Here is a 22,340-nt window from a genome sequence, read left to right on the forward strand (position 1 = left end):
ATTTGGCTTGGTTCACCATCCATGTAGTTTGTAGGGTCCACTGCTCATTAAGAATAGTGACGACTTTTCTCCCCCAACAGGCTGCATAGCTCTTTCCAGCATCCTGACATATAGTCAATAGCAAAGGGGCTTCCAGCTCAGCTCCAGCTTGATTTCTCAGTGTACTTCAGCTCAAAGATGTGGAGACTTCAGAAATAGGGTCTTACCATGTAGTTTTGGTGGGAAACTAAATGTCCTGGCTATTCCTGGATGTTCTTTTTACTAACAAAAATTATTCATTTACTTGTGAGGAGAGAGAGAGAGGTAGATAGATAAAGAGATGCCGGGGCCTCTTTCCACTGCAAATGAACTTCAGATGCATGTGCCAGTTTGTGTACCTGGCCTTATGTGGGTAATGGGATTTGAATGAAGGTTGGCAGACTTTGCAAGCAAGTGCCATTAACCACTGAGCCATCTCTCCAGTTCCTACTGGATGGTCTTTCAGAGGAACTTAAAAAAAAATGTTGCAACCAGATGTGGTGGTGCATGCCTTTAATCCCAGCACTCAGGAGGCAGAGATAGGAGGATCACTGTGAGTTCAAGAATAGCCTGAGACTACATAGTGAATTCCAAGTCAGCTTGGGCTAGACTGAGATCCTACTTCAAAAAGCAGAAAAAAGTTAGGATTTTCATTAGAATTATTTAAATAAATCTGTTGATTAAGTTAGGGAGAATTGAGTTCCTCACAGTTTTGAGCCTTATATGAGAATACAAGATGATCGCTCTGCTGGAAGGATGGCTCAGGGGTTAAAGATGCTTGCTTGCAATACCTAGTGGCCTGGGTTCAATTCCCCACTATCTACATAAAGCTAGATGTACAAAGTGGTGCATTCATCTGGAGTTCATTTTTAATGGCAAGAGGTGCACCCATTTCCTTTTATTCGTTCTCTCTCTCTTCCTTGGAAAAAACCACAATTGCTTTGTTTGAACATTCCTTTGTTTCTGTCTCTCTGTTTCTCTGTATCACAAATAGATTTTTTTTTTTTTTTTTGAGGTAGGGGGTAGGGTCTCGCTCTAGCCCAGGCTGACCTGGAATTCATTCTGTAGTCTCATGGTGGCCTTGAACTCACGGTGATCCTCCTACCTCTGCCTCACAAGTAATGGGATTAAAGGAGTGTGCCACAACACCCAGCTTCACAAATAGTTTTTACTTATTTTTATGGTGAGGTGGTGAGACAGGATCTCATGTAGCCCAGACTAATGTCAAACTTGCTATGTAATCTGTAGGATGACCCTGAGTTTCTGATCCTCCTGCATCCTCTTCCATGTACTTGGATTTTAAGTGTCTACCACCACACCAAGCTATCGATTCTTTTTTGTATGCTTGTCTTTTTTGAGGTAGGGTTTCACTCTAGTCCAGGCTGACCTGGCATTATTCTCAGGGTGACCTCAAACTCATGGCAATCCTCCTACCTCTGCCTCCCAAGTACTGGGATTAAAAGTGGTTTTTTTTTTTTTTTTTTTTTTTCCGAGGTAGGGTCTCACTATGGCCCAGGCTGACCTGGAATTCACTATGCAGTTTTAGGGGTGGCCTTGAACTCACAGTGATTCTCCTATCTCTGCCTTTCAAGTGCTGGGATTAAAGGTGTGCACCATCATGCCCGGCTCTAAAGGGTATTTTTTTTTTTTTTTTCAAGGCAAGGTCTCACTTTATCCAGGCTGACCTGGAATTAACTATGTAGTCTCAGGGTGGCCTCGAACTCATGGTGATCCTCCTACCTCTGCCTCCCAAGTGCTGGGATTAAAGGCATGCGCCACCACGCCCGGCTTTAAAGGGGTTTTTAATGCTTAGCCAAGCTATTCCCTGGCATAGAGCTGGAATGTTCTGAAGTCTTCAACAGAAATAAACCCATGTGGACCTGTGACATAGTTTCCAAGTTGTAGCAAAGGCTTTCTAAGCTTCTGGTCCTTATCTGAAAAAAAGAAAACTTTAAGGGGATTTTTAAGTGTTGAATTGCCTAATGTCGGGCATAGCACTTAGTGGCTCATCAGATATGGGAGCTGTGTGAAGGCCAAGCTAATGTGTTTGTCTCAAAATTCCTTACGATGCTGAGATTCCTCGAACTTCTCAGAGATGTGTTCCTATCCTATGATTACATATTTGCCGTGAACCAGGGAGCTCACCTGAAGAAGGCTGGCTGTGAGCTCCACATCACAGTGGGAGGTCTGCTTCCTTCTTACCCTGTTAATTAATAATTCACTGGAGGTTGAGGGGGTAGTTTCACAATGTTAATGGCTTAGAAAAATACGTATGAGGCACAAAGACCATTTGCAGTACCCAGTTAAGAATGATTTGCCACGTATACGAGAGCCTAAAGAAGACTTTCATGAACATGGGCATTCAGCTCTGCTGATAGCCTCACGTCCTTAATGGCATAATCACCAACATAACCCATTCAGAATAATGGCCTTTTAATACTGAAACAATTACTTTGGATAATAAAATAACACTTTAATTTGCTTGACACCAAATATGACCTATGTGGATCATCTGATGGTGAGGTGAAGGGAAGGGAAGTCTGTTGAGTTCTAAATACATTATAAAGCGATAACATGTAATGTAATTCGGGCATGAGATGCTTTAAATGGCTTGGTGGAAAAATAAAATGATAATCAGAGCAAGCTATTGCTTTGGAATTTACAAAATCCTTGGTAATTTGGGTATTGATTTCCTCAAGTTTCCTTAGGGAGAGAGAGCTACGCCATAAAGTTGATGCACTTGAATTAAATTTGTTCATTTTGAACACCTACTGTGGGAAGGGATATGGGGCATGCAATCAATCAGCAAGTTGTTATTGCACAAGATATAATGCTGCCGCCTAGGAGGGAAATGCAAACAAAACTCATTGCTCAGCTATAATAATGTCTTTAATTTCTATCTTTTGGCTGTTGTCAACTGTTTCTGCTTTTTTTTATTTGCACATGTGTGGTATGTGTATGTATGTTTATATGTCTGTGGGCATGCATACATGTGTGTGTGTGGAAGCCAGAGACTAATGTCAGATGTCTTCCTCAGTTTTTGCCTCCCACCTTACTTTTTTTTTTTTAATTATTATTATTATTTTTTTTTGGCAGGGTCTCATTCTAGCCCAGACCGGCCTTAAACTCACAGTAATCCTCTGACCTCAGCCTTCCCAGTGCTGGGATTAGAGGCATGCACCACCATACTTAACTCCACCTTAGTTTTTGAGACAGGGTCTTACATTGAACCTGGAGTTCACTGATTTGGCTTGACTAGCTAGCTAGTGAGTCCTGAGGTCTGCCTCCCTAGCACTGGGCTGTGCCTAGCTTTTATGTGAGTGGTAGGGATCTGAACTAAGGTCCTTATGCTTGTGGAGCTAGTATATTTGTGACCTGAGACATCCCCACAGCTCATCTAGAATATTTTTAATAGAATTGTTTTTATTTTAAGCATATTAGTGACCTGAGACATCCCCACATCTCATCTAGAATTGTTTTTTTTTTTTTTTTTTAGTTTTTTGAGGTAGGGTCTCACTCTAGCTCAGGCTGACCTGGAATTCACTATGTAGTCTCAGGGTGGCCTCAAACTCTCGGTGATCCTCCTACCTCTGCCTCCCAAGTGCTGGGATTAAAGGCATGTGCCATCACTCCCGGCTTCATCTAGAATGTTTTTTTTTTTTTTTTAAATTTTTTTGTTTATTTATATTTATTTGAGAGCAACAGAGCGAGAAAGGCAGATAGAGAGAGAAAGAGAGAGAATGGGCACGCCTGGGCCTCCAGCCACTGCAAATGAACTACAGACGCGTGTGCCCCTTGTGCATCTGGCTAACATGGGTCCTGGGGAATCGAGCCTCGAACCGGGGTCCTTAAGCTTCACAGGCAAGCGCTTAACCACTAAGCCATCTCTCCAGCCCTAGAATGTTTTTAATAGAATTGTTTTTATTTTCCTAAGGGTCTTCAAATTCTGTTATGAAGTAACTGGATTTTAAAGCTTAAATAATTAAGATCTTCCACACACGATTCCTAAGTGGGCGGACAAGGCAGCCATCTGTATATACTTGGTCACATGGTCATATTTTTTTTTTGCCTCAACTTAAAAGTTTTAAGCAACCATTTAATATTTATATTTTATTAATATAATAATTTGCTTTACCTTGAAGACAATAAATGTATTTCAGTTATATAAACCAGCAAGTTCTTATTTATACTGACTCTTCAAAAAAAGTGAAATGTCTTTTGTTTTTTTTTAAATTTTTATTTATTTATTTGAGAGTGACAGACACAGAGAGAAAGACACATAGACGGAGAGAGAGAATGGGCGTGCCAGGGCTTCCAGCCTCTGCAAATGAACTCCAGACACATGCGCCCCCTTATGCATCTGGCTAACATGGGTCCTGGGGAATCAAGCCTCAAACCAGGGTCCTCAGGCTTCATAGGCAAGCGCTTAACCGCTAAGCCATCTCTCCAGCCCAAAATGTCTTAATATCATTAAAAATAACAGTGGGGAGCCGGGCGTGGTGGCGCATGCCTTTTATCCTAGCACTCGGGAGGCAGAGGTTGGAGGATCGCTGTGAGTTCAAGGCCACCCTGAGAATATAGAGTGAATTCCAGGTCAGCCTGGGCTAGAGTGAGACCCTACCTCAAAAAACCAATAAATAACATAGCAGTGGGTTGTACCTAACAAAGTGTTCTCCGTCATCTGTGCCAGCCCTACTTTACAACAGGGGAGGCAGCCCTAGCCAAATGCACCATTTTTATTCTATCTGACCAAAAACTAGCAATGTGAACTCTGAATACTGCTGTAAGAACAAGGTCCCAAAGGAGAGGATGAAGAGATCATCTGGAGCCTGTGCAGTGTGGCTAGTCCCTACTCAGCAGCCATGGAGAAAGCCCTCCACCACAAGGACCATCGGATGATGATACACCTGTCCAAAAAGACAAGCACACCTGTGATTCCAGGGCTGAGCCTAGACTGATGTACAGGAACTGGCTGTCTGGCTGGTGGACTGATGCTAAGCCTCGGGATGGTACTGATATCAGGAAAGTCATTCTTTAGAATTTAGAGCCCTTTCTAAATACACAGCAGAGGAAAGAAAATCAGCTTCAACTGAGGACAAGCTGTGGCCGTGCATCTGCTGTCCTGTGAGAATTTCCACTGTTGAATTTCTCAAATTTTAGTTTGCTGAAAAAACTAACTTTTGGCCTCCTTGAGAGTCCTCTTTTGAGATCCCCTCACATCTTGAGAAAAAGTGCAGTGCCATAGGGTAATCTCCTCATTAACATGTAAAGACATAGCTTTCAGGCAGAGGGAGTAAGGGTTCAGAGGACCTGGCCTTGAATAGAAGGATATAGACTTAGTTGGTTTGTGTTACTTTCAGTATAGGTTCTCTATAGAAACAAGGACAGCACATCATACTGGCCTGACTTGTCTTCTTATTAGATATGTTGTCATAGTGTTGCTGGGCATGATGGCACACACCATTAATCCCAGCACTTGGAAGGCAGAGGTAGGAGGATTGCCATGAGTTCAAGGGCACCTTGAGACTACATAGTGAACTCCAGGTTAGCCTGGGCTAGAATGAGAACCTATCTCAAAAGAAAATTGTCCATAAATTATCATAATGTGCTACAAAAACTCTGCTTAAGGAAAAGTGAAAATGAAATCCAACAAGCATGATACATTCTACAATAGTCTGCTGTTTTTGATTTTGGTTTATGACACCTGAATTCGTACCTTTATTACATACTACTATTCCATTACATACTATTCCAGTGAAGCCATTGATTAAGCACACACAGAAGCTACCAGGAAAATGTGGAAAGCAAAGTAAGCAAACCTTATTTCTCTTATTCTGTATCTAAAGTATATTCAGTAACATATTCCATAAGGATTTAAGGTGTGCTAGCTATACTAAAAGATTGTGATTATGGGTAATCATAGGGAACTTTTTGAATAAAATGTAGCTGTTCTGAAATGTAGATATTTTCTTTCATGAACAAGATCTTATTTTTATCTTTTTTTTTTTTTTTTAAAGCAAGGACTCTTCTTGGTCACTTAGAGATGATTCCTTTGTACCCTTCTAGGTGGTTCAGTGCTTCGTTAAATGGATTGTAGCCTTGCTCTTTTAAACACTGGAGTGCCCAGAAGAGCTGGTCTAGTGGAGGAAATTCGTCCCAAGGGACCCACTCCCAACCACAGAGACAAAGCGGACATTTTTCAGGCTAACAACAGCATCTTCCCAGGTTTCCCTTGAGCACATTCTTTCCAGGTCTCACCGAACTCCAAGTGGCCCCCAGGAAGCTGGAAGCGGCCGGGCTCCGAACGACCCTTCCCTCTTTCCCAGCAAGATGCACCGGGGATGCCTGGAGCTCAGAACCACCACGCTGACCCCCTCTCCGGATCACCACTGGGCCCGACCTATTTTTTTCATTTGGAAGGAGAAAAGCTGGGACCAGGCTTGGGACATACTTCAAAAGCCTCATGTGATACCTGATTTTAAAGTACTATTGTGTGCCTCATAACTGACATCTGACAATAAATGTCTATAGCGATCTGTGCCTCTCATTAGAGGTAAATGTTTCTTTAGGACACAACACAAGGTTTCCGTCATTTGCAACTTAGTGACAATGAATTCATAACAACTTTCTTATAATAAGTCAAGGGGACAATCAGTATATATATATTAAATTTTTTTTTTTTGTTTTTCAAGGTAGGGTCTCACTCTGGCCCAGGGTGACTTGGAATTCACTATATAGTCTCAGGGTGGCCTTGAACTCACAGCAATCTTTTTAAATTTTTATTTATTTATTTATTTGAGAGCGACAGACACAGAGAGAAAGACAGATAGAGGAAGAGAGAGAGAATGGGCGTGCCAGGGCTTCCAGCCTCTGCAAACAAACTCCAGACGCGTGCACCCCCTTGAGCATCTGGCTAACGTGGGACCTGGGGAACCGAGCCTTGAACCGGGGTCCTTAGGCTTCACAGGCAAGCGCTTAACCGCTAAGCCATCTCTTCAGCTCCCTCACAGCAATCTTACCTCTGCCTCCCAAATGCTGGGATTAAAGGCATGCGCCAACACGCCTGGCTCAGCATATTTTTTAACAAGATAAATGTAAGATACTAATTTAAATAATCTAGTGGGCTGGAGAGAAGGCTCAGCAGTTTAAGATGTTTGCTTGCAAAGCCTGATAGCCTGGGTTCAACTCCCCAGTACCTACATAAGACTAGATTGACAAAGTGGCACATGCATCTGGAGTTTGTTTGCAGCGGCAACAGGGCCCTGGCACTCCCATTATCTCTCTTTTTTAACCCTTTTCTGTCTGCTTGTAAATAAACAAATAAATAAATAAAACAGAAAATAATCTACCAACCTACAACTTAGGGCGATATGATTTTTGGTCTTTCTGTTGTCTAGTGCATGTGTGTGTTTGTACGTGGGCAGATTCTCGTGCACATGTGCGTGGGCCAGAGGTTAATGTTGAGCATGCTCCTTAGTCGCTCTCCACCTTATTTATTTATTTTTTATTTTCTAATAAGACTAAATTTATTCAATACCCTAGTAAAAGTTTTGATTATAAGTATCCAACAGTATAAAAGTAAATAAACAGATCTTTAGATTTCTAATCTATTAATACAAAGTGCATGACTGCATACATACTGCATATAGTACATCCTACAGGCATGGAGGTGGAAGGGGAGAAGGCTGGTTGAGATCCAGTAGTAAATAAATAAATCCAGAAGTAGAGATGATCCATTATAGCATATTCTACCACCATTACTGCAGCCAAAATGTACAAAAAAAATCCCATTTCAAAATAACGCAGGAGGATGATGATTGAATTCTTGTGCTCCATCCTCCAGGGCTATGGACAAGCCAACTGACACGTGCACATGGTGGCTTCAACTAGGTAGGCTGTTTCTTAGAAGAAATATAAATGTCTAGACTAAGAACTAGAAAACAATGGGATGCCCATAGAAAGTGGCTCACTCCTTACGCAATTTCAACTTTACAAATCCAGTTTTCCAAGTGAGCATGAGTCGTGGTTTCTTAACGCAGGCACATGCTCCTCCCTCGTCGTGAGAAGTCTGAAGAGGCGCTATTGTACTTCCTGAACTTTTAAGAAAAGAGGTGATCGGAGAACTTTGGGTTGGGTTTGACTGAGCAGTGTCAGGTGAGGATTTAGACACGCAAGACGTCCACATTCAGCATCTCAGTGCTCAGAAAGCCCAACTCAAAGAAGCCAAACATAATGCAAGTGACCACCTCTTTCTTCTAATCCACCTTAAATAGATGAGGAAAAAAAAAAACCCAAAACCATAATAGGTCAAACAGCTTAATAAGTCAACCAACTACTCTATAGATAAAACCTCCACAAAGATCAACTGAGGTAATCCAGAGCTAAAACTGAATTGTGCGGCTTTCAATGACGTCCCCAGATAGTTCTGTAACACCATCGTCAATTATTTACACACTGCAAGCCCTCTAAGAAGCTGTCCCGAGAACCACGCACCTGCGTTCCTCTGCCAACCAGAATTAAGCAGTCAGTCCATTTTGCTAGTTTAGCATTTCTAACCGAGCATGTTCTCTACGTGTGGTGACGCTTTGGTACTACCTGCCTATCTTGTTCATCGCACAGGCTCACCTCCTCAGAAGGAGCTCTGGTCCACACAAGGTCTTTTATCACTGTGAAGATGAAGCGGAGTGACTCAGGATGCATGCAGTTAAGCTACCTGTGTCTTTAGAAATTACATTCCCCTTCAAGTTCTTTGTACCAGAAAAGCTCATTCTGTCCCGCTTAATAATCAGTAGTACAGGATTGAATAATCAGAACCTTGGCAAGACCTTAGTACTTTAAAACTATTAACTACCTCTAGGGGCAGGTCATGCTACTGTTAGGACAAATGATCCACATGAGGAAAAAGTGTAGCCAGCCATCCCCAACCACCGCCTCTCCACACAGAAGGACTAAACTACATGCGGTTATCATACAACAAATCCCACCTTTGTCCCCTGAAGTCCCCAAAGTCCAGTCACTAGAAGGGGACTGTTAAAAAGACTTAAAGAGCACTTTACAGCAGCATTCGGCTTTCCTGTGAAATAGTCAGCATCTTAAATATCACGTACACTTCTTTTTCATTGCAGTAAGTTAGACACTGGCTTCAGAGTTTGTGGGACTGGGGAAGGGGCACAACCCATTCAGATTTATTCTAGAAAATGTCTTTTGGCAGAATAGCAGGTATCCAAGTGAAAAATAGAAGGGTCAGTTTGTTGCTTTGTGGTCTTTTTTCAAAATTTAAGTTGCTTTCGGTTCCTGCAGGACCTCAGCCTCCACTCCTGAGCGGGGAGGGGCAGAGGCGCCGGCCTGCTCCTCCGGCTCCTCAGCCACCGCTTTCTCATCGCTGCGGCGGGGCTCGAACAGGCGAGTGTCGATGAGGACTTCCCCAAATCGGCCCTTGTAGATGATCCCACAACATATTTTCTGTCTCTTCCAGTATGTAAGGTCTAAAAAGGAAAAAACTGGTGTTCTGTTAGAGCTGGAAGCCATGTCTGTGTCTGAGCCATCCTCTGACTGGTTACTGTAACATGGAGACTGGGCTGGCGAGGCACTGGAGGTGGTACTGTGGGCATCAGAATTGTGACGTTTCAATTCCTTCTGCAGTCTACTGATCGGGTTACTTTTGATCCTGTTTCCAGATAAACTTTTCACTTTCTTTGGTTTCAATGTTGTCTTTAGGCTGGGTCCTGCCCTTGCATCTAACACATGATTCCAGTTTGTTTTTTTCTGACCCTGCTGGCAACTTCTTCCATCTTTTCACAAGCAGCACACAGGCATTGCAGACGTCTCCTGAGCGAGTCTCGTGCAACCCAAAACAGCTCTGGAACTCCTTTTCATAACGCTTGCTGTCAGTGAAACGAGAACTGGAGGACTTGGCTCTGCAAATGCAACAGCCCTCTATACTGCGGTACATCTTTGGCTTGTAAAAACCAAACATCTTTTCTTCTGGGCAATAGTCTTCCAAGAGCACGCTGGTCCACGCGCAGTGCCATCGCCACTCTGCAGGCTCCACCGGGCCGACCCCCGCGAGCACCCAGCCTCAGCCTGGTCCAGGAAGATTGTCTCCTGCGCTTCTGCAGTTGCTACCACGGCCCAGGAAGGTGTAGATTCCACTTTCCTTCTCCACCTTATTTTTTGAGACAAAATTTATCTGTTGAAGCCTTAGTCCCCAGTGTCACTGCATGGAGATGGAACCCTCACAGATGTAACCATGGGTAAGTAAGGTCCTAAGCACAAGGCTCACGTTGGACATAAGTAGTGTTCTGATCAGAAGAGGTGGGGAGAGCTCATTCTTTCACTGCTGTGGGAGGAACACTGGGAGAAAGCATCTGTCTGCAGACTACAAAGCAAGCCTTTATCAGGACTGCCTGTAGGACCTGGGTCTGGGTGGCTAGCATCAAGAGATAGCGAATATCTACTTTGATTAATTAATTAACTGAGAGAGAGTGAGAATATGGGCATCGAAGGGCCTCTAGCCACTGCAAATGAACTCCAGATGCATGCACCACTTTGTGCATTTAGCTTTATGTGGGTACTGGGGAATTGAACCTGGGTCATTTGGCTTTGCAGGCAGGTACCTTAAGCCCTGAGCAAATTCTCCAGCCCCAAATAATCTATTTTTTTTTAAAAATTTTGTTTGTTTTTATTTATTTATTTGAGAGTGACAGACAGAGAAAGAAAGAGGAAGAGAGAGAGACAATGGGTACACCAGGGCTTCCAGCCACTGCAAATGAACTCCAGACGCATGTGCCCCTTGTGCATCTGGCTAACATGGGTCCTGGGGAATTGAGCCTCGAACTGGGGTCCTTAGGCTTCACAGGCAAGTGCTTAACCACTAAGCCATCTCTTCAGCCCCCCCCCCCAAATGTCTATTTTTTTAAGCCATCCAGTTGATGACATTTTGTGGTGGAAGCTTGAATGCAGCAAGACCTCCTCCAGGGCTGTACATGTGCCCTTCTAATGAGCAACGCCCTTGCCCCTCTGTCCCATGCTGGGGATTAAGCCCCGCGTCTAACACTCTACCACTAAGCTGTACTTGCAGCCGCTTATTTAGACCTTTGAGGGCTGGACTTTCTTGGAGAAGTATTTCTGTGTACAAACACTGGCCATGACTCAGAGCACTCATTGCCTGTCTGGGGTGAAGGGGCTGCAGGTTAAGTACACCCGGTCGGTGCTTTGCCTGGTCTACACTAGTGCCTCTCTCTGGACTGTCTGCTGCTCCACAATGAGACAGATGGTAAAACTGAGAGTTGGAAACCTTCAGACTGGCTATTGCTGTATTGTCTAGGTGGTCACGGGGTGGTCTTGGAGCAGGTTGGGTTATGAGTCTTATGTACTGGGCGTATGAGGGCCCTGCGTTGGACCAAACAGACATGTTGGATGCACGGAGAAGCACTGTCCTGGGTCAGAGTGCAGAATGCAGGCACGTGGCCTTGAGGCTCTGCTGAAACCTTAATGCTGTCCTGTGTTTATTCTGAGACCTTTTGCCAGACTAAAACAAAAAATTCTCTGGAGTTTGTAGAAATGAGAGTAATAATGGAATAAAGAGTCTAGCCCATTGTCTGGCATGAAATGGATTCAACGATCACTGTGGCACTAAACGACGCCACGCTGAAGTTGTCGGACAGTGTCCTTTATCACTGCTATTCCTTGTTCTTGTTGCATAGCATGTAACTGTGACGCGAAGCAGCACTTTGGCTTTTCCTCAGCCCCTCTCTGTCTAGAAGCTGTTTGCTTTTATGAAATTCAGGGCCACACCCCTTCCAGGGCAGGCTGGACCAGGCATGGCAGGCCAGGAAATCACAGGCCATTTGGAGCACTAAATTCTGCGCCTCCTGCCCTGTTTCCCATGTGTCAAAGTTCGGAGTGTTTATCTCACATTTGCTAGGGTCCATCTGTTTGGGATTGTCCTGAATTTTACTGCCTTGTCCTGTTTACAATTGTCACAGGACATACAGTGGCCTGAGATCAGGTAGGAGATGGGTGTTGCTGATATATTCACATCTGGCATACTGGGATCTGCTGCTACTGCTGACCCGTGCCTATCCTTCTGGACCCCAAGGGCTAAAAGAGTGCCAGAGATGGAGACTAATCTGGTTCTCACCCTGGTTCTTCTGCTTAAGCTTGCTCACTCCCAGCACCCTCATCATACAGACCCTTTCACGGGTCTATGGGGATTGAATGAGATGATTCTTGAGATGTGTTCTGACATCCAGTAAATGTGACTTTCTTCCCATTCAACCAGCATTGAGACATAGAGGAGAGCTAGACAAAGAGAATAGGTGCACCAGGGCCTTCAGCCACTGTAAACAGACTCCAGATGCACGTGCTACCCTGTGCATCTGGCTGTATATGGATAGTGCGGAAGCACACTTAGGACATTAGGCTTTGTAGGCAAGTGCATCAGCTGATGAGCCATCTCTCCAGCCCCCTCTTTCTTTTCTTTTCTTTGTTTTTGAGGTAATGTCTTGCTCTTGCCCAAGCTACAGGCTGACCGAGAATAATTCACTATGTAGTCTCAGGGCGGCCTCGAACTCACAGTGATCCCTCTACCTGTGCCTCCCGAGTGCTGGGAGTAAAGGCGTGCGCCACCACGCCGGGCTGGTTCTCTTCTTTCTTTCTCCTACTTTGTGGTGTGCTAAATGCACAAGGTAATGCACTGAGTGAATGCTCCACTAGCACGTGGTCTCAACAAAGGCAAAGATTTGCCTGTTATCTTTATTACTCTGTTCCCAAATTCTAGCACAGCACCTGCGATAATGGATGGTGAGTTAACATTTGCTGCACAAGACAAGTACCTGGACACATTGCCTGCTGTCTCCTTTCTGCGCTTCCAGATCTAAGCGACAGAAAATCTTGATCCTGCTTGTCAGACCGGTGGGACATCTATTATTTCATACAAGAAGTCTGGAAGTAGGGTTTCTTGACTTGGTTAAGCTGATGGCTCAATAATCTCACCCACCTCAGCTCCTCATATTTCTGCTCTGGCCTGGTGCCCTCGTGGTTACGATCACCTCTTGTAGCTCCAGGTGTCACATTTGGATGTAAAGAGCCTGTCAACATAGAGAAGTAGAGAAGACCTTGTCTTAGGTCTTTTTAGGAGTGGTGAAGCCTGCTCCAGAAATCCTCTAGCCGACCTTAAAAATTCTAATTAATTGCATGTGCGGGTGTGTGCCAATGTACATATCAGGGCTTCATGCTTCTGCAACGAACACCAGACGTTTGCATCACTTTTTATTCATTTATTTATTTGGCAGAGAAAGAGGAAGAGAGAAAGAGAGAGAAAGAGAGAGAGAGAGAGAGAGAGAGAGAGAGAGAGAAGAGAAAATGGGTGTGCTACGGCCTCTAGCCCCTGCAGACAAATTCCAGACACATGTGCCCCCTTGTGCATCTGGCTAATGTGGGTCCTGGGGAATCAAACCTGGGTCCTTTGGCTGTGCAGGCAAATGCCTTTACCGCTGATCCATCCCTGCAGCCCTGCATCACTTTTTATATCAGTTTGTATGGGCATTTTGGGAATTGAACCTGGGCTTGAAGGCTTTGCAAGAAAGTGCTTTTAACCTCTAAGCCCCCTTCCCAGGCCCTAGCTGACTTTCGCTCACTTGCATTTATTTAAACCAGGTTGGACCAGTTGGAATTGACCCTCATTCATGATGGGAACAGTACACATCTAAGCAGATTGGGCCTCTGTCAAAAAGAGAAAGAAAAAGCAGTAAAGATAGTTGCATATACCTATTCTTTGGAGTATTAATAAGGAAGAAATGATTAAGCAAAAATAAATGGAACAAATGCATGTAAAGGGAAGCATTTGTTCTATGAAAGTAATGGTCTGGTGGAATGAAACGTCTAGATCCCTGAAATAATTGATGACCTCATTGGCTTAGCAAGTTGAATCAGGCAGGGTTTTCTGTTGCTTAGAGTTGAAAGTATGCAAAGGAGACAGCATGAAATGCGACTGTGTACTTATTTAACTTAATTTTTCTAGCAGACATTAAGTGATAATAAGGGAAATGCATTTTGAAGTGGTTGGGGAGAATGTACCCTACCCAGCTACCTGAGCAAAAGTGTGTAGAATTGCCTGTTGACCACTTCAAAAGTGATATTTTGGTGCAAGGTGATGCAGGGTAACGTGTATGACAGGCCTTTCTTTGGTCCTTCCCAGGGTGAGTGTGAAAGCAGAGGCTCGCACCCAGCTGGCTGTAGACCTCCCACACTTTCCTATGGTTCTTATCATCAAATTAGCTATCCTTTGTGTTCTTTTCCTGAGCCCTTGCAAGAATGAGTCAGATGTTCTTACACTCTATGGGTAACCTGCTGTTATTTTAAGAGCTGCCCAGGAATTCCTTTCAGAGAGCAGGCTGTCTGCCACCTTAGTGGAAGCATTTGGCCATGAAGATAAGGCTCTTAGGACGTTTCCAGGACAGTCTGGAGCTAGGCTGAGAGATAGCAAATTTTTCTGAGGAGGAAGTTGACAGGAATGTGGGAATGGAGGGAGCAGAGGAGAAAGAGAGAGCAGAGAGTTAGGGTGAGGGATTAGGCAAGATGGTGACAAAAGTGAAGGGAATCGCTGAGGGACTTAGCAAAGTGGGACCCCTGCTCCCCACTACTTTATTTGAGTGAGATCTGGGCAGAAAAGCGTTGTGTTCAACATCTAGATTCACATGGGGGATGAGAGACACGTGAGATCAAATGTCTCACCACTGATGAGAGACAAGTGACCCTGAGAACACAAGCTCTCCAAGATTCTCAGACATCTAGGCGAAGACACTGGCCTTCCCACAGGATGTGGGATGAAAGCTCAAGCCAGTTTCTATTTACGCTTAAGGGGGGGAGTGATCTTAGTTGACAGCCGTGTTACATCTATAGTAAGAAAGAGAGAGAGAAAAAAAAAAGAGAGGAGGGAGAGAGAGAGAGAGAGAGAGGGAGGGAGAGAGAGAGAGAGAGAAGTGTCTTTGAGTAAAGAATTTTTGGAATACTGTTATAGAGATGGATGAAACCTTAAACCAAATTTTATGACTTACTTGTCTCATAAAAAGAAAAGCCCATCTGCAGCATTTAAGAGAGTTATTTTAAAGGATTTCTTTATTTTAATGGATAGAGATTGTCTTAGGATAATACAAATATTCTAAAGATTTAATGAAGTTATCTGAAGCCATGTTGACATTAATTAGAGTTCTATAATTAGAATTATAGTTATCATAGCTTCTTCTTCCTGCAAAATAGAGGGCAATATTTCAATATTTCAGGTTTCCTGTGCTGTTGGCACACAGTACCTGATGCATTTTCATATAGCATGGCTTTAATAATTCTTTCTAAACAACTATGCTGATAGATACTTAATCGTTTTTTAATTAATGGTGGAGGAAACCCATTTATATCACACTCATCCCAGCCTTCCTTCTCTCAGAAGCAAACTGTCTGCTTCCAGCACACAGAGCCACACAAAGTGATAATGACACCGAATCCAATCAGAAAAGCAGCACAAAGATGAAAGGTCTTACCAATGAGAAGTGAACTTGCTAAAGTACACCTTTCAATGAATTTGGACAAAACTGAAAAATGTTGTTGATATCAGATCCTTAGGCCCATTACTGAAGCGTTCGATTTTTCAGCATGTCAATTCATCACTGTCTACCTGGCTATAGTTAGAACTCTCTCCTGTTTTGCAAGTGTCTGCTGAGACAGGCACTCCCTGTCATAGGATATCTGCCTCTTTAGAAGGTTGGCAGACTTGGGGGGGTGATTGGGGGGAGGCCACAGTTTCTTTTCCCCTGCTGCCTCTAGTTTTTCTCTCGCTCTGCTGACGTCTGATGGAGACCTGGAGTCTTGCAGGATCTGAAATATTAATAAGATTGGGCTTTTAGCCTTCAAATAGTTTAGCCTTTCCTTTTAGAGGCTCTGTAAAATGTCTCATCCATGAATTTATGACACTGGCTCATCAGGAAGATCTGCCACCTTCCCAGATACCCAAAGCCCACCTTCCCGGTGTCCTCCATTCAGCCCAAGTGCTGGTTCACATGTTAAATCACTCTCATCTTTCACAGACACTTGGATGCGTTTAATTCCATTTCGTGATGAGAGGTCTTGGGGTGCGTTTTAATAAATATTTGATGGGAATGCTAGCCTTGGGGGTCATTCTTACTTACAAAATTAGAGCGGCATCTCAGAGGCAAGCTTGACTTGGGGAAGCAGCAGCGCTCATAAATGCACGTAGCATTGTGCTCGGTGTTCTTTCCACTTCCCAGAACACAGTGGTTGTCCATGGTTCCATACTTAGAAGCAGTGATTAAATCATAGAGCACTGCTGTGTGATGCCGATTAAAATAAGCACTCTCTACTCAATAGCCTTCTTTTTTTTTTTTAATGGAAAGCAAAATTCACTTTTCTGCATATTTCCTACAAATATATACATACATCATATGGTGTGCAATTTAGATTGTTTTAAAGGATTGTAATAGCTTTAGTTTAGATATTCTATCCTAGCCAGGCAATGAGCATCAATTTGGTTAATTAAGAATTTTAGGCTCTTTAAAGTTATAGTACAATTACAATTTACTTCATATTGAAGACAGTCTTTATCCCATGGCACCATTAGCAAAATGTCCACTTATTTGCTGACAATTTCAAAGGCAGATGATTTTCACAGGAAGAGTCACTATCTTGTCTTTTTCTCTGAGATTTCTCTTTAAATGTCAATGACGTGTCAGCAGAATGCAACCAGGAAGACTTGACTTAAATCTTTCTTTCTTCCCTCCACCTCCTAAAGAAAAAGCCAATTCATCAGGTAGGAAAGAACTGGCTTTTGTAGTCTCAGGTCCTGCCAGAGACAAATGACTATAAAAATTTAAAATCAATCATTAACAGATTAGCTGTTGGTCCAAAGTAAATAGCAATCAGTGTATTAGGCATGAGGCAGAATGAGATGAAGGGGAAGAGTTATTGAAAATGATGATGTTGTCTAGGGCTTGGCTTAGGAGGGGCGCTCCCGAGGAGACTGTTTCTTTGTGACTTTAACTACAAGTGGAAAGCAAGGCAGCTGGCTCAGTAAGTTGAGTCACTGGTTGTGCTAACTGGGGTCCCATGGTTTTCTGTTCTACACGGTGGCTTTTCCTACCTCAAATAGCAAGAGGTTGGTGTGAGCTGCTTGCTACCCTTGCCCCCTTCTAAACACGATGCGTCAATGATGTTTGTTGGACCCTGGAATGCAGCCTAGAAAATTGTGGCTGAGAATCCTCACAGCCCAAAGAACAGGACCTTTTTAGTTCACATCTCATGATTGGTCTGATTAGGGGTGGGGCACAAAGGGAGGGTTCATTGAGGCACCCTCTAGCTTCAGGTGTGTGGGCAGCTATGAGATATGTCCCACAATCCTAATTGTAGCAGGCAAGTTCTGCCAAAGAAGGTTCAAATCAGTGGGTGAAGGCTTGAAGAGAAACAGCATTTGTATAATCTCAAAGTATTTATACCAAGATGGCTACTGATAACATAGGAAAATCACTAATTGGAAAATGAACTCCAGCAGATGCTTTTTTAACCAAGTGGCCAAGGTTAATGTCATGAGTAATAAGAGATTGCTCCCTACACACATCATTGTTTTTGTGATATTTTACTAAAATGCACAATCCTACTCTAATCATGAAAAAATAACAAACAGATTTTGTAAAATAAGTGATAAGTCCTCTTTAAAAATATCAAGGAAGACTAAGAAACTGTCAAAGTTTGGGAGAGATTAGAAACAAACAATGTGGGATTCTACCTAGAAGCCACAGGAACATTATAGGAACTGAGTACTTGGGGTGGTTTACCTCTCAGCCAGTTGCTGATCAGGGAGACCACAGAGGCCCCCCAAAATACAGGCTATTGCTACTGCTCTTTGTTGCCCACCAGAACTACATGATAAGAACCTATTGCAGGAAATACCACCTTCTCGGGCTGCAGGATACTGACAAATCAAGCTGGCACTGAGCAGGAAGCTTCCCCTCTGTTGGCTAGCTGCCATGGTGATAGAAGGGGCTCTGCTGCCTGCTGTTAGAGAAAAATCATCAACAATCTTACTCAGTGGTGGACTCTGTATGCTACATATGGTGTGCCCTCTGGTGCAATAGTGGCATGAAACTCATGGGGGTAACCAACTGCTCTCTGGATTTGATGCTTACTCCATGGGAGGGCATGAACTCTTGGTACTGAAAACCTAGTCAAAAGCTTATGGCTGGGAAGATTGTAAGCCCTAGGAGGTACACTACTATTATTTAGCTAAATGGATGTTTTGTATTCACCAAGTTGTTCTCTAAATATCAATGTTTATGTTCATAGATAAGTGCTGTTCTCATCTCTTTTTGCAGATGGTGGTGACTACTGAAGAGATTCAAAACTTGTTAAAGTGCTGAGAATCAGTGACCACTGAGTGCTGAGCACGAAAGGGGACATCTCTATCACACTCTCTGAGTCTTAGGGAAAATTGCAGAAGAGAATGTGGAAAGAATATAAGAGCCATGGCACCCCTGGTACCCCACAGGGACTGACCAAGGCCTTCGTGACTCTTCAGTGAATACCATAACCCCACTGAGAAGGGTCTCCAGGGTAATTGGAGCTGGGGTGAGAAGATAAAAGAGAATAACTTGTTGTAATTAATATAAAATAAAAATTAACATATAAAAACAAAAGAAAGAATGTAAGAGCCAGATGATGGGGAGGAGTGCTACGGAATGCTGTTTCTTGATATGATATGGCCATGGCATTCTGACCTCTCAGCTTCTTAGATACTGTTGTCATCTGTACAAGACCTGCACAGTACTGGGCCCATCAACATTCTGTCATGGATGATGGAGGAGGGCATGAGACTCCAGTCCCCTCCCTGAGGAGTTACTGGCGGCTGATGGGTGCTGGGGGATGAGGAGATATTTTCTGCAATGGTACAGCCAATTGTAGATGGCATGGACTCTGGTAAGAACCCCCCACCCCTGCTCATGTTCTCAACCCTGATTACACTTTGTGAGTCATGTATTCACATAAGAAAAAGACATTGAAGTATAAAAGAAACTAGTTGGGAAGAAGAGATTCCATAGAGGGAGGATGGGGAGTGAGTGTAGGTCAAGAGAAAGCAACTGGAGGGGATTATGATTAAAAAACAACAACAAAAAACCCTCAACCAAACCAAAAAAACACAGAAGAACAAATGCTCTTTATTCTTTTTGGAGTTTCTGCCTTTGGAATATCCCTTATATTCACAGACACAAGCATTACTATTACTGAAAGATTAATTTAATCATCAAAAAAACAAAGCAAAACAACAACATCAGATTCTGGAACATCAGGACAAATAGTAAAAAAAAAAAAAACAAAAAAAAACCAAAACAACAACAACTGGTGAAACCTATTTTAAAGTATTTTTAAATTTTTTATAAATATATTTTTATAAATAAAGTATAAATAAATATTTTTTATTTTAAAGTGCTTTACCAAAAAAATGTTCTGGTTTTGGTAATATGATTATGCAGGGTTCTAGTATTAGGGGAAGTTGGGTCAAGGAATTGTCAATTATGTTTTGAAAGTTTTCTGTAAGTATAAAATTATCTCAAAATAAAAAGTTACAAAAAGTAGATAAACAACAGTGGCCACTGCAGGCCTTAAGTTTGGCCAGCCAGGCCAAATGAGCCAGTGGGTCCAATAGTGCTATATCTGTTTGGCTGGGCGGAGGGGGTGGGGGGAATGACCAAATGCTCAATAATTAGATTGGAGGCCTGCTCCACGGGAGAGAATACATGCCTGATACTGAAAACTTATCATGGGGGAGGTCATGAGCCCTAGGGGTGTAATGCCTGTGGGTGTCTGGCTAAATGTATATACTATGCTCACCAAACTGCCCAGTAAGCACTTCTTTTAACATTCATACCCATATATTAATGCTCCTCTCACTTTTGGTTAGAGAAGCATCTCTTTTCAGATGGTGGTGACTTTGGGATGACTCAAAAGGCACCATAGTGCTACGAAGTGACAAAGAAGTGTTCAGAAACATCTCGATCACACCTTCCAAGGTTCAGGTACACTACGGAAGAGGAGGTGGGAAGAGTGTAAGAGCCAAAGGAAGGGTAGGACTGCTTGCAATGCACTCTTCCAGACACTAAATGGCCTCAATATCCATGACCTTGCAATGCCTGGTACTACCTACACAGGACCCTTATGATAGGAGGAAAAGATGATGACATCAAAATAAAAGAGACTTATTGAGAGGGAGAGGGGGTGTTATGGAGAGTTGACTTGTAAAGGGGAAAGTGTTGGAGGGGAGGAAATTATCATGGTTTATTGTCTATAATTATGGAACTTATCAATAAAAATTTTTTAACAAAGTTACAAAAAGAGAAAAAAAGGAAAAACTCATTGAAAAACATGCAAACACTCTGGAAGCTTCTGACATTCTTGTGTCTGTTTTCTCATGGCCACAGCCACGTGCTGCTCATCATTGTAGCCTCTCTTCCTTCATCTCCATTCTAACCAAATCCTTCACAGCTTTCAGTGCCTACTCAGAACTCATCTACTGCAAGAAGCTTTTTCCCAGTAGCTCATGCCCATAATGGGTTTGCCTTTTTTTTTAAAAAAAAAAAAATATATATATATATATATATATATTCCTAGTATACAATTTAACTTGTAGTCGTTTATTTTGCGTTCCTAATATATACATAATACAACAACATAATTTAAGTAGATTGTAAAATCTTCTCAGTTAGGACCCACATGTGTGCATACTTTCTTATTTTCTGTTTTGTTTTGAGACAGGGTCTTCACTGTGCATATATGAGATTGGCCAGGTATGGTGGCACACACCTTTATTCCTAGCACTCAAGAGGCTGAGGTAGGAGGATCATATGAGTTCAGATTCAGCTTGGGGCCACAGAGTGGGTTCCAGGTCAACCTGGGCTAGAGTGAGACTGTGCCTCAAAACAACAACAACAAAATAGAAGGGACTGGTCTTGAAATCCTGATTCTTTTTGCCTCCACCTTCTAACTGCTGGGGTTATGGGTTTATGCCCTGATGCAGTCAGGTTCACATTGCTGGCAGAAATCACCTGAACAAGAGCAGTTTTTGGGAAAAAAGGGGTATTTTGGCTTATAGGCTTGAGGAGAGCTCCATGACGGCAGGGGTAAATGATGGCATGAGCAGAGGGTGGACATCACCCCCTGTCCAACATAAGGTGGACAGTAGCCACAAGAGAGTGTGCCAAACACTGGCAAGGGGAAACTGGCTCTAACAGCCATAAGCCCATCCCCAACAATACACTCCCTCCAGCAGGTATTAATTCCCAAATCTTCATTAGCTGGGAACCTAGCATTCAAGAACACCTAAGTTTATGGGGGACACCTGAGTCAAGCCACCACGTGCATCCTCAACAGGATGTTTGTATGTGCTTCTTGGTGGGGAATATAATTGAAACACATAGTAGGTACTAAAGAAGTTCATGAGAGGTTTCAACATCTAAACTGTAAAGTAAACATTTTGCTGCCTCTTTCTTGAAATAAGAAGAAAAAGCTGGGAACCAGGTGTAGTGGTGCACACCTTTAATCCCAGCACTCGGGAGGTTGAGGTAAGAGGATCATCATTAGGCAAATTCAAGGTCAGCCCAGGGCTACAGAATGAGTACCACATCGGCCTGGGTTAGAGTGAGACCATGCCTGGAAGAAGAAAAAAAAAAAAAAAAAAAAAAAAGAAGGAGGAGGAGAAAGAGGAAGGGGAGGAGGAGAAGAAGAAAAATCTGGGGAAGAAAAATCAAGAACTAAATGTGGCCAGGAGTGGTGGTGCACACCTTTAATCCCAGCACTCCCAGAGGTAGGAGGATCACCACGAGTTCAAGGCCACCCTGAGACTACATAGTGAATTCCAGGTCAGCTTGAGAGTGAAACCCTACCTCAAAAAATCAAAACCAACCAACCAAACAAACAGAACCAGGGGTGGGGGCACACACACCCGTAAGCTCAGCACTTGGGAGGTAGATGCAAGAAGAATAGGAATTCACGGCCAGCCCTATTTGTCAACCAAACCAAACTAACCAATTATTCAAACAAACAAACAAAAAAATCAGAAAAAAGCAAAAGAGATTATCTTAAAGTGTAAGCAGGGCAGCCCTGGCTCCAGCAGATACAACAGGCTAGATTTGGCCACACCTGTCTCCCAGTTAAAGAGACAAAAGATGGTGAAAAGTAGACAAAGGAGATTTTAATCAATGTCATTGGGAAGAGGAGCAAGGAAGGGGTTCACTGACTCCCAGTTCATCTTAGTAGGCACTGAT

General features: G+C 43.1%; 2 pseudogenes; both read right to left on the reverse strand.

Annotated features, from left to right (window-relative positions):
• Positions 1-6,027: 6,027 nt before the first annotated feature.
• LOC123455326 lies at positions 6,028-16,258 on the reverse strand (annotated as a pseudogene).
• Positions 9,288-10,000, reverse strand: LOC123455348 (annotated as a pseudogene).
• Positions 16,259-22,340: the final 6,082 nt, after the last annotated feature.

Source organism: Jaculus jaculus, chromosome 16 (assembly GCF_020740685.1).
Source record: "Jaculus jaculus isolate mJacJac1 chromosome 16, mJacJac1.mat.Y.cur, whole genome shotgun sequence".
NCBI classification, from domain to species: Eukaryota; Metazoa; Chordata; class Mammalia; order Rodentia; family Dipodidae; genus Jaculus; species Jaculus jaculus.